Here is a 12,574-nt window from a genome sequence, read left to right on the forward strand (position 1 = left end):
TCCTGTTTCCTACTACCAGACCTCTGTCTAAGAAGACTTAGATCCGTATTCATGTCTATTCGTCAGCAGCGAACAGCACTGTTTGTTTTTGGATTCATTTCTCCCTTTATAGGCCATAAAATATTCTAATATCTCCATGTGCAAGGTCTCCCAGAGTGTGGGGTGTATATTCATTCTTGACCAGGGACTTCACTGACTTAAAGGCATTCTCTTTATCAGTATCTGTCTCAGGCCTCAAATCTCTCAAGTGTTTGTTCATTCTCTTTGGAAGAAAAGATCAAATCAAATTAGGTCTTGATTCACCCTCTTCCTCACCTGTCCCTTAAAGCCACACACCACTACTCATTTAAAGCCACTTTTCCACTGGGCAAATGATTCAAACAGATCTTCTTAAAAGAATACATGCAAGCAGCCAACAAACATATGAAAAAATGCTCCACATCACTAATCGTCAGAGAAATGCAAATCAAAACCATCATGAGATACCATCTTACGTCAGCCGGAGTGGCTTTTGTTAAAAAGTCCACAATAACAGATGTTGGCAAGGCTGTGGAGACAAAAAGACGCTTACACACTGTTGTTGCAATGTAAATTAGTCCAGCCACTGAAGCAGTTTGGAAATTCCTCAAGGAACTAGAAGTTGAACTACCATTCGACTCAGCATTCTCATTACTGGATATGTATCCAAAGAAAAATAAATCACTCTGCCATAAGGACACATGCACCTATATGTTCCTGACAGTGCTATTCCCAATAGCAAAGACATGGAATCCACTATCAATGGTGGATTGGATAAAGAAAATGTGGCACATATACATCATAGAATATTATGCAGCCATAAAAAAGAATGAAATCATGTTCTTTGCGCAGCATGGTTGCAGCTGGAGGCCATTATCCTAAGCTAAATCACACAGAAACAGAAAAATGCCACATGTTCTCACTTCTAAGTGGAAGGTAAACATGAGGTACACATGAACATAAAGATGGACACTCTAGGGATTACTAGAGGGACAAAGGGAGTGGAGCAAGGGCTAAGAAACTATCTATTGTGTACTGTGCTCCCTACCTGGGTGATGAGTTTAATCATACCCCAAACCTCAGTATCATGTAATCTACCTTTGCAACAACCCTGCACATGCACCCCCTTGTTCTAGAATAAAAATTATTTTTAAAAAGGACAAATAAACGTTAAAAATAAAGAAGACCACTTTTCCTTTCTTCTTGTGTATTTTAAGAAGGACGTAAATGAGAGTAGATGGTAAGAGAGAGAGCAGGGAGATAGGGCTAATGTGATGTCTCAAAACGTGCCCTGGGGATCCCTGAGGCTCTTCCAGGGGCCCTTGAGGTCCAAGTTATTTTTGTAAGAAAACACCATTTGCCACTTTTCACTCACGTTCTCTTTCAAGTGTACAGTGGAGTTTTCCAGAAGCTGTGATGTCACAATATGTTGGATGTAAAAGTAGATATAAAATCTAGCTGTTTTCTACTAAGCTAAATATTTTTAAAATTTGAATTAAGGAGCAACTGTTCTCATTAAATTATTTTGTGTTTTGGAAAACATATTTTCCTCTTAAAATGTTATTTATGTTAGCCTGTAATGGGCTTACTGATGTTTTATAATGAATTACTATTTCCCAGTTTTAATTTCCAATACAGTAAATATTAACAGCAATAACTCACAAACAAAAGCTCTTTGGGGGTCAATACTTTTTAGAAGCATTTTGGTCAGGGTGTTTCAGAGCTACTGAGAAAGCAGGTAACGGGTCTCCTAGGTGTTAGAAGAATACCAGCTCCTCAAGAATCAGATATGATTCAAAGGAAAGGCTTAAACTCATGGCAGTGCCGATTCGGATGTCCACAGTCTGCCTCAAGGTGTGAGTTGCATAGGATGTTCCTTGGGAACTATGAAAATACCTTCTCTCCCTGGAGGAAAAGGTGTGGACAGGGCATCGCCTTGCTGCCTCGTTTTAGAGGAGTGCTCCAAGGATCATTCCTAAAGCTCTCCAGGGCTCTGGACCAGCGAGGCAAAGTCGTGCTCCACATGAGCACAGTCTGTGAAGCCTGGCTCTCAGTGCAATTCCTTACGAGAAACGCAGCACAGGAGTTCTCCATCCATCTGCTTGCTAGGCTTGCGTCTTGCTCTAGGGATCGTAAACAGGGCTTCTTCAGCTTACGGAAGAAAGAGCTGGGTCTCAGGAGGAAATGTCTTTGAGCTCTGGGTGGTAATCCCAGGCCAGATGTGCCAAGGGGCTGGAGTGGTGTTCCAGGCCAGATGTGGAATTGGGAGAGTGCCCAGCCCCTCCAAGGGCTCAGCTCTCTGCTTGACGGGGTCCTCCCTTTGCTCCACACTCAGATTAGAATCTGCAGCTCTGAACAAGTAACAATAAAAGCCTGTGAGTTTCCACCCCTGGCTCCCCCAGGACTCCATTGAGAGCCTCTGCAGTGGCAGCCAGAGGTTTCAAAGGTCACCCCAGCTGGGCGGATTAGAACAACAGATCTCCCGGACCGGGTGAAGTTGGCTGCTCAGCGGAAGGCAAGTTGCAACATCTGTGAGCAGAGTCAGAACAAAAGCCCCTTAACTTTTTTCGGTCTGGCCCCGGGCTCTGTGGTGCCCGGCTCTCCGGTCTCCATTCGTGGCTGGACCTTGGACAGGAACCTCTGCAGTACAGTGGTGGTGAAGTGTGGCTGCCTCGCATCCTGACTTATGTGAGAGCTGCCGGGGAAGAGGCTGCGGTAAGGTGTGTCCTGTTCACTGGTGTGTGGCCCTGCCCAGCTTTGCTCGGTAGGTCACAGCAAGTCAGCCTGGCACGGCCGAGGAGCAGCGCACACCGGAATTAGGAGTGATTAGGGAACTTGTCAGGATTTGAGTGCATTGCTGAGAGGATTAAGGTGGGAGAGCGGAGCTGTCAGTGCCTGGGGCACTTGCACGTTGGTGGTTTTGCTGCCTCTGATGTGTGCCGTTGTTGGAGGTAGGGTTCACGGTAGACTGTGGAGCCTGCTTGGGAGCCCCTCCCCCTAGGGAAGGTATAGTATTTTCAGGATGCTGGGCAAACTGATCAGGTGCTTCAAGAAATGACCATTTAAAATATGTACACTTTGGGTAGGGAAGGGGACAACTGGGTTCTCTAAACTCGTTCTGTGGTATTACTTGAGCCCTGATTTTTTAAACTTTTTTTCTGAGTCATTTGCCTCCTAGTTGCAATCTCTTTTGGCTATAGTTGAAAGTGTTCCTTTCTGGGTTCAAGAGACAATTTAAAGTGCTTTTGATCAAATTAAAGGCCAGTTAACTCAATGCTGCTTCCAGTAGTTAATAAATTATGTTACTTGTGAAAGCCTCATTTGGAGATGAGTTTTGGCCCAAGCATCATGGGGTGGAGGGTGAGGGGGAGTTTCCAGCTGTCTTGAACGCCTAGTCTTTTTGACCCTCTCCCCTGTTTTTTTCTTACTTCTCTGTGTCTCCCCTTTGATCCGTGTTTAGCTTATATTGAATAAGACCCCTAGCTGAGTGTGTTTGATTCTAGCCACTGAGCATTGCTCTGCGAATAGAAAAATTATTGCAGAAATCACACAACCTCTCTGGCATTCTTGATTGGAATACAGTCAACAGGCTCGACAAGGGATTAGAGAGGAACAAGGTTTGGTCTAATTTATTATTAATTTTTTTCGATAGAGCATTCCACATATGTCAGTAACCATTAATTGAGTGGCAGGGATCTGTTTATGCTGATGACGGCAGTGGGTGGAGCGATGGGCTGCGGGTGAGCAGAGCTGTTTGGTGTGACTGGGCTCTGGTCCTGCCGCAGGACAGTTGAGTAACTCTCCCCACAAAACTGCCTTGCAAGGGACTAGATGTTCCCTCGCTGTATTGACTTGCCTGTTCCTTTTCTAACCTGAAGCCAGACCTCTCCTAGGGATGGATACTCCTGTCTAATGTGCTCTTGAGACCAAGCAGGTACCTTTTGATGAGACTATCTGGGGCCTTCAGGAGATTTCCATGAGCCTCTGGTTTTAGATCAAGAGGACTTTCACAGAGGGTCCTGAGCCACTCCTGCCTTCCAGGAGGATCTCATCACTTCTAGCTTTCAGCTCCCCTGAAAGCAAAGATAGGGAAGTCTTGTACCTTCAAAGCCAGGCCTGAGTGAATGGGGGATGGAGGACGTGCTCTGCCCCTCTTCCTCTGTGCAGCTCCCAAGCTTCTGCCTATTGCATTTCTCATTACTGGGGATGGCGAGAAATGCCTTATTTGAGATGTGGGGGCCTTTAAGAAGCCAGCAGATTTTGACTTTGTAATCAGGCCTTGGTTTGGTTTTCACTTTTTAGCTGTGTGACCTTAGACAAGAGTAGTTGGCTTTCTGAGTCTCCACGTCTTCATCTGTGCAGGGGTGATCATCAGAACTGCTCTTTTTGATGAGATGGGTGCCCAGCATGATGTCAGCACATGTACCTTGCTTGTTAAATGGTGCTGCTAGTACAGACACAAAGGTGCTGCAGGAAGCTGCCCATGGGCCTCAGGTCCTCCTCCCCACCTTCTCAGGGAATTCTGCCATCTGCTTCCTGCTGCTGTTTTCCAGGCATCCCACTCAGATACCCTTGCCTGAAGATAATTGGGGCTTCTTGCTGTCCTTGGTGAAAGGGTCTCTATCGATATTCAGGGTTAAGGGATGGGTGTCCCTTTGGGAGCTGGATGATAATGATATTGACAGCCACTGCTATTGAATGCCTTTTATGTTATGTTATGTGTGTTACATGCACTCTCATTCAAACGTTCCCTTCAACTTTGTGAGGCTGATATGATCATTCCATTTGACAGAGAAAGAGACTGAAGCCAAGAGAGTTGGGGCACCTCCCCTTGCCTGGCCCACAGCTGGAAAGTGGCCATATCCCTGGGTTTGTGGCAGGGCCACAAAAGTCTGATCCTCATGATACCTGTCCCCACCTCCACCCCAAGTCTCCATCTGGTCCTGGCTGTCTGTCGCTTCACCTCTGTGGGAGAAGAGGAGGGCACAGGGAGCATTGTTCCCACTTGGGTGTGGTCCTGGGTAGCTATGTGGGATATCGGAGCCCCATTCCTTCCACGGCCCTGTGTTACTACACTCACCACACACACACACAACACACATGCCACACTCAGGTAATTGCTGCTATATACCAAGTATCTAGCTTGGCACGTGGTAGATATTTAATAAATATATTTTAATTGAATGAATGAATATATATTGATACTTGCCATTAAAATTATAGTATGGCTGCTTTTAAATGGTTCAACAAACATATAAATATGGCAAAATGTTAATTGTTAAATCTAGGTGATAGGTATTTGAGGTCCTCATTTTATCATTCATTCTACTGTTCTGTATGTTTGAAATTTCCCATAATAATTCAAAACTCTTTTTCCCTCTCTGCTACCTTGCCCCCTGTTAAAATAGAAATGGGGATTGGTTAATGTCCCATTCCTGAACACATGTAAAATTTGTACAAAAATATCTTCTATGAAAATGATTTGTAATCTGTAGACTTAATACCTGGGAGATGTCTTGAGATGTAAAATCCCATCCTTTGGGTTGTGGGTTTTTTGTTTTCTCCAAATAAATCTGATCTTTAAAGTTCAAAAATAATAATAATAGTTTTTTAAATTTAAAATTCCCATATCATCAAATTCATATCATTATTTTCCCTGTAACTATGTATTCATAAAACCACCTGGTATTCCACTGTTATTGACTAGTTCTCACTGTTGGATTTTTAAAGATAGAGTTTAGCTTCTGTCATAAGCTATGCAAATAGTGTTCTTATAAATAAATATTTGGGGCTGTATCTCTGATTCTTTTCCAGTAATATATTTCTAAATGTAGGATTATTGGGAAAAGATATGCATGTATATTTTAGAATCTTTTTCCAAATTGCTTTCCAGAAAGCCTACACCAGTTTTTATTCCCCACAGAGGGTATAAGCATGCCCATCTCATCATGGTCTCTCCAGCATTGAATGTTAATGTTTCTTTTTAAATGTCATTCAAATGAAATGTTTTGGTTCATTTTAATAAAATAACAGCTTATTCTGAATTTGCATCTCTTGTGCACCGTTCAGGTCATGTCATATCCGCCCATTGATCTGCTGGGCTGCTTTCTTCTGATACGTAAATACCTCTGGTGCAAACATTTTATTGCAGGTTATCACCCATCTTTTAATGTTGCTGATAGTGTTACAGAATATTTTAATTTTGTACATATGTGGTAGCAGCTCTCAACGTTTCCCCTTGTTACCCCAGCTTTGAATTTTCTTTCCCACCAGCCAATTTGAATGCTTACAGGAGGCAAGAGGGCCCAGTGATTAAGAATAACAGCTCTGGTGCCTGGTGCTTGGGTTCAAATGCCTGTTCTGGCCCCTAGTAAATGCATGAACTTGGACAAATTTCTCAATCTCACTGTGCCTCAGGTGTCTAATCCATAAAATGGAGATACCAAGATTATCTGTCTCATAGTGTTGTTGTAAGGAACACATGAGCTGTCTATTATTTATAAAGGGCTTGGAAGAGTTCCCCACATCTAGTTAAGTGCTGCACAAGTGTTTGCTTTTACTGTTACCTACTGCAGGGAGCCTGTGAGGCTTATCATTTGGAAAGTAATTTTGTTTCCAAAGTTAATATCTTATCAGTGAAAGAGAGAGCTGGGTTTATCAAGCAGGGGATGTGCCCTAATACAAACAAGCCTAGTCGCTTTGCTACTTTCATTTGAACTTCAAAAGATATATCCCCATTTTATTTTTGTTAGAGATTATTAAATTTAAACAAACTAATTATATGCCCCAGAGGGCACTGTTCATTTGTGTCACTTTACCTAACTCACAGCCTAGGACTTAAGTGTGTGACCAGACAGCCAAAGAAAATGAACAGAAAAGCAAAATCTAGGAATATGGCTTCTCTTCAGTTCAGCAGATGTGTGTCTCACGTCTGGGCCAGTCACCAGGGATTTTGTGGTAAGAAATGATCGTCAGCCTGGAACTGTCCCCACCTGTGTTGGAACCTGGGACAGGGACACTTAGGATGTATTCCAGGTGGCAGTAGTTATCCAGTGACCTTGACTGGAGTCCGACCACCTAGCTTCTCTTAACTGCAGCATTTTCCCAGCCTGGTTCTTCAGATTTTTCTATGGGTTTTAGAAATCACCCCTGAAACTCTACCATCTTTCCAGCAAATCGCTTCTCTGTTTACAAGAGCCAGAGTCTGCTTCTGTTGTTGGCAATCAAGAACTCAGATACGTACTTACAATAATTCCACTTTTGGAATCAATCCTGCGGAAATCTTTAGGAGTTCAGGCATAGATTGCAGCACACGTGGGCTCCTCAGCGGGCATCATAAAAGATGCAGAAACTGTCCAAAAGGCCAGCAATAGGGAGATAGTTATGTAAGTCATACATCAATATGATGGATATTTGAAAATCAAATTTCTTAAGAGCAATTTCCCCCCCTTATTTTAAGAAAAGTTGTAGGGAAAAAATAGAAAACACCTATGTACATAGTATGCTTTCAACCATGTAAGATATGTCTTTTTCTATACTGATAAAAACAAAATTGGAGGGAGATGCACCACCATTCTGTATAATAGAATTATGGATATTTTCATTCGAGAAAACTTTTATTTTACATTCACATTTTCACACTTTAAAAGAACTCTGGAGCCTGATAAATCTGAGTTTAACTTCTACTTCTGCCACTCAGTAGCTGTGTAATGGGCAAGTTATTCCACCTGTCTGAGCTCGGCTTCTTTATTTGCAAAATGATGACTATACATACATCATAGGGTTTTTCTGAGTATTAAAACAAATGAGATAATGTATCAAGTGCTTGATACAGTGCCTGGAACAGAATGTATTCTCAACTTATTATTTTTACATGTTGCTATTTTTCAAGTTTTATGATGAAATGTATTTAAAATGGAGAATAATTAAATATCACAAAAAGTTGACCATTGCTCCAATGGATCATTATCTGTTACTTCTCATGTCAACCCCTTGTTCTGCCAGCCCATCACATCTTATCTAGTCCCCAGTAGGCCCTGGACCAGGAGTCAGGGCTTGAAGTATTCTTGCCAGTGATGCCATCATTTCGCTGTGTCTCCTGGGGCAAGTGACTTACCCTCTCTGGGCCTCAGTTATAAACTAAGTAATCTTAAACACCTCCCTTCTCTGATGTTCTGCTATCTTGGAGCCCTGTTCACAATCTGGTCCGCAGAGGTGGGATGTCCCCCCTTGCCTACAACCTTCCCTTCATTCAGCCAAGACTCTCCCCTTGCCTCACCCAGGGTCCTTGCCATATTAACCCCAAACTACCTTCCTCTCTTGGAGTGTGGATCCCATTTTTCTACAGCCTGTGAGCTCTTGCGGTTCAGGCTTCAGCAGCTTTTCCTTTCTACCAGAGGGGCTTACTGTAGATGTTGGTACTGAAGAGTCAGTGACTGTTAAATACAGATTATAGATACCTATTATAAGAACTCTGAAAACCAACTAGTTACTCCATTTTTGTCCCCAGCTTCCCCTTTCCTAGAAGAAGGGGACAGTGAAAAGATGGGAAGTTCCCCGGAGGGTTTTGAGGAGGCACGGCATCGCCCTGAGAGCTGGAGCATTTGTCTGGGATGGGCTGTGCCTTGTACTGGCACTTTGTGGGTAAAAGACAGAGCTTCTCATCTTCAGAGAGGAGCTATGGGTGGACACTGGCCTAAATGCACATTTGCTCCACGTAAAAGCCACACCCCCAGGCTGGACACACCTGATGCCTGAAGGGAAGACAGGGCTGTGCTTTGTCTGATCTGACCTGTTCCTCTTCTTTCCTTTTTGCAGACCATGGGGGATGTGAAGCTGGTTGCCTCGCCACACGTTTCCAAAACCTCCCTCAGTGTGGATCCCTCGGGAGTTGGCTCCATGCCCCTGATGGAGGCCCCTGCTTTCATCTTGCCCCCTCGGAACCTCTGCATCAAAGAAGGAGCCACCGCCAAGTTTGAAGGGCGGGTAAGAAGTGTGGTTGGATGGGGAAGGATGGGCAGGGGCCATTGCTCCTTGTCAAGCCTTTTCCTAGGCCAACTGGATCTAGTAGAAGGCTCAATTTTCCTTTGGATCTTCATGTAAAAGGAATCCGTGCCACTTTTCCCTCTTCTGTTTGTTCGTGGTAGGCTTTGGTCTGTGCTGGAGAACTTGAGGATGGGGAGGATGCTTCAAGTTGACCATCTTGTGATGTTTTGCTGTTAACGTAGGTTGTGTTCTGGGTCCATGCTGTGTAATTACAGAAAAAGAAGACGTGGTCCAGTGGCAGGAAGTTACAGCTTGGGTGTATATATTTCCTCAAATCTGGACAATTGAGAATTGACTTCAATTTTTCACTTGCTTTTTCCCTAGAAGGAGTGTTTAGTTAGCCGACCTTCTTGTACTTCCACTTGGTATACACAGAGCAGTGATAGGACCTCTTATTTCACTTCCGTCACCTGTCATAAATGAATATGGTCACTTGCCCTTACTGGGACTCTACTACTTCTTCTGCAAATAGGCATGATTATTCCTTGTCTACTTAAAGGAGAAGAGAACACTGAAGAATAGCTGCACTATGACTCTGAAGTCTAAGAGGGAGCTCCTGAAAGCTTGTAGAAGGAGGGGTCAGGTGGATCATTCTTTCTGAATGATGCTGGACCTTACCTTTGTGTAAGTGGTGGGGCTGGCTACATGGTTGTTTGGAGAGCTTGCAGGGGTTGCTGCCTTGCAAATGGCCTGGGGGCTGTACTGAATTGCATGCTGTGCACAGACCTGTCTAGTCAAGACTGTTTGCTAATGGTTCTGACCTACTAGTCCTTTTGTATCTTTTGCGAGAAGAAGATTGTTGGGGATGTTAGTGATGTTCCTGGGGAGTCTGTTTCTCTCTGGGCACTACCAGGATGAGGGCTGTCTTCTGTTGCCCGGACTCTGTCCACTTATCCTCATAGCTAACAGAAAAGAAGCAACAGGAAGAATCGGGGGAGGCTCATAAATGACTTAGATGGCCATAGAAAGGAATAAAGTACTGACTCATGCTATAACATGGATGAACCTTGAAACATTATGCTAAGTGAAAGAAGCCAGACACAAAAAGCCACCGATTATAGGATTCCATTTATATGAAATGTCCAGAATGGGAATATCTGTAGAGACAGAAAGTAGATAGGTGAACGTCAGGAGCTGTGGGGAAAGAGGGATGGGGAGTGACTGCTGACAGGTACAGGATTTGTTTGGGGCTGATGAAAATGTTGTGGAATTAGTAATGGTGATTGTACAACTTTTGAATGTACAGTACTTACAAAATACTGAATTATACACTTAGAAAATTAAAAAGCAAAAAGCATTTGAGAAATGGCTTAGACAGCAAAATGGATCTTGTCTGCATATCCCCCCTTCTGCCATACTGCTTCTGAGACATAAACTCCATCCTCAATTCAAACAAATGTGGAGAGGAAGACACGACAGCCTCCATGTCATGTGATGATGCCTTTGCTGACCTTGGGGTCATGAAAGAACCATACCTTGATTGACTTGATTTGGAGCTTCCATCGCCTGAGCACTGGCCAGGAGCCAACACACTGGAGTTCTTTGTTGCTCAGTGTCCTCTGGTTGGTGAGTCATACCTTCTATGCTGCTAAGGTTTCCTTCTCTGAGAAAAGACAACTGGCTGTTTCTGTATTTCTGGCCCACGGGGGTGTAAGAAGAAAAGTTGATAGATGGTAAAAGTCCTTCATAAAGTTAGAAACTATGCTTTGGTAAGACAATATTTTTCTTAAGGAGTTGAAATTTACATAACATAAATTTAACAATTTTATCATGAACAGTTTAGAGAAATTTAATTCACAGTGTTGACTGCAGTATTCTTCAAATGTAGCTTTCTCTGTCTGCAAATTTTATTTTTCTTATATGGATGAAACAGTTGACTTTGTATATTACATGTAGACTATATGTCAAAATGCACATGTTCCTTATGAGTCAGACTGCAGCGCTACATGACCACTTACCACCTGACTTGAATTAGCCCAGAACAATGCCTTGGCAGCACACTGGTGTATGCAGAAGAAAGAGTATTCCAGACAGTTGTCGAGAGCATCTGGCTGTCTTGCAGAGGCAAACCCAGAGGGAGAGACTGTAGAAGAAAATGCCCTGGAAGCTAGCATGCTGCAAGCATGTATTGTTAGTGCCACAAAGAACACAAAGAGACTTTTGCCTCAGGGAAGGGCCACATCACGTGATTCCAGAAGAGAGCCAGTTGTTTTGATACCAAAGCTGAAGCTGAACAGGAGGTGTTTCTCCTGGTGCCCTCAGAGAAGTAAAAAGTTAGGTGGTGTTAGCCTGAGGTGGCATGGGTTGTGAGCAGGAGTTGCTGGTTATAAATAAGCTCCAGACACTTAAAACTTGCAGTTCTCTATTGGGCATAGTCAGTGGTGATCTGCCGTCAATGCATGTTAGCCTTCGCTGTTGGTGCTGCGTGGCCTGGCCTGTGGCTGACCCCTCCCTCCAGGTTCTGTGACATGTCCTGTTCTAGGCACTCCGTCATCACAGAACCAGTCCTGGTATCAGTCTCAGGATGGCCTCAGGACCTCAGTTCTCTGATAACTGCGCTCTGGCAGAACCTCTTATGAGTGAGTAACTTAAAAAGTATGCTTTTGGCCTGGCATGGTGGCTCACGCCCATAATCCCAGCACTTTGGGAGGCCAAGATGGACAGATCACGAGGTCAGGAGTTCGAGACCAGCCTGGCCAACATGATAAAACCCCATCTCTACTAAAAATACAAAATTAACCTGGTGTGGTGGCACACACCTGTAGCCCCAGCTGCTTGGGAGGCTGAGGCAGGAGAATCGCTTGTACCCGGGAGGCAGAGGTTGCAGTGAGCCAAGATCATGCCACTGTACTCCAGCCTGGGCGATGAAGCAAGACCCCATCTCTCACAAAAAAAAAAAAAAAAAAAAAAAAAGTATGCCTTCAAGTAACTTCTCGGGCCCAGGCTGGTCCCCGTCACAGCCTGGACAGGATCTTCTTCCTGGCTGCTGTCCATAACACCTCTGCCTGCTTTCCTCCATGAAGTTGCCCCCACAGTGGAGGGTCATAGGATTTCTCAGCTTCTTCTGAAAGAGCTTCAGGGACCCTCCCATCACTGAGAAACACAGTGGACACCACAGATGTGACAAAGTTCTAAAGATTAATTTCCTACTGCCTTCGGAGCTGCCAATCGAATGTTCTTCAAACGTGTGCTGTTGGTTTTTATTCTTGCAAGAGTTAAAAACTATTGCCTTCTCTGCCCCATTTCCTTTTTATGCCTATTTTTAGGCAAAGGACTTAATGAACCTCTTCCTTCGGTAAAGCTCCTCTTTCTGTCTAGAGACTTGGGTGATATTGAGGTGGGACAGTAGGCACCCTCTGGTGGTTCCAGCCTCTTTCCGAGGAGCTCCAAACAGTGAGATGCTCATCTCCGTGGGCTTAGTCCCTCACAGCCTTCAGGGCTTTTCCACCTTGTGGCAGAAACACTGGGCAGCCAACACATAACCTGTGACCAGGCCCCTTTGCCTTTGCCC

This window comes from Sapajus apella, unplaced genomic scaffold (genome assembly GCF_009761245.1).
Source record: "Sapajus apella isolate SASKATOON/1434 unplaced genomic scaffold, GSC_monkey_1.0 scaffold190, whole genome shotgun sequence".
Lineage (NCBI taxonomy): Eukaryota > Metazoa > Chordata > Mammalia > Primates > Cebidae > Sapajus > Sapajus apella.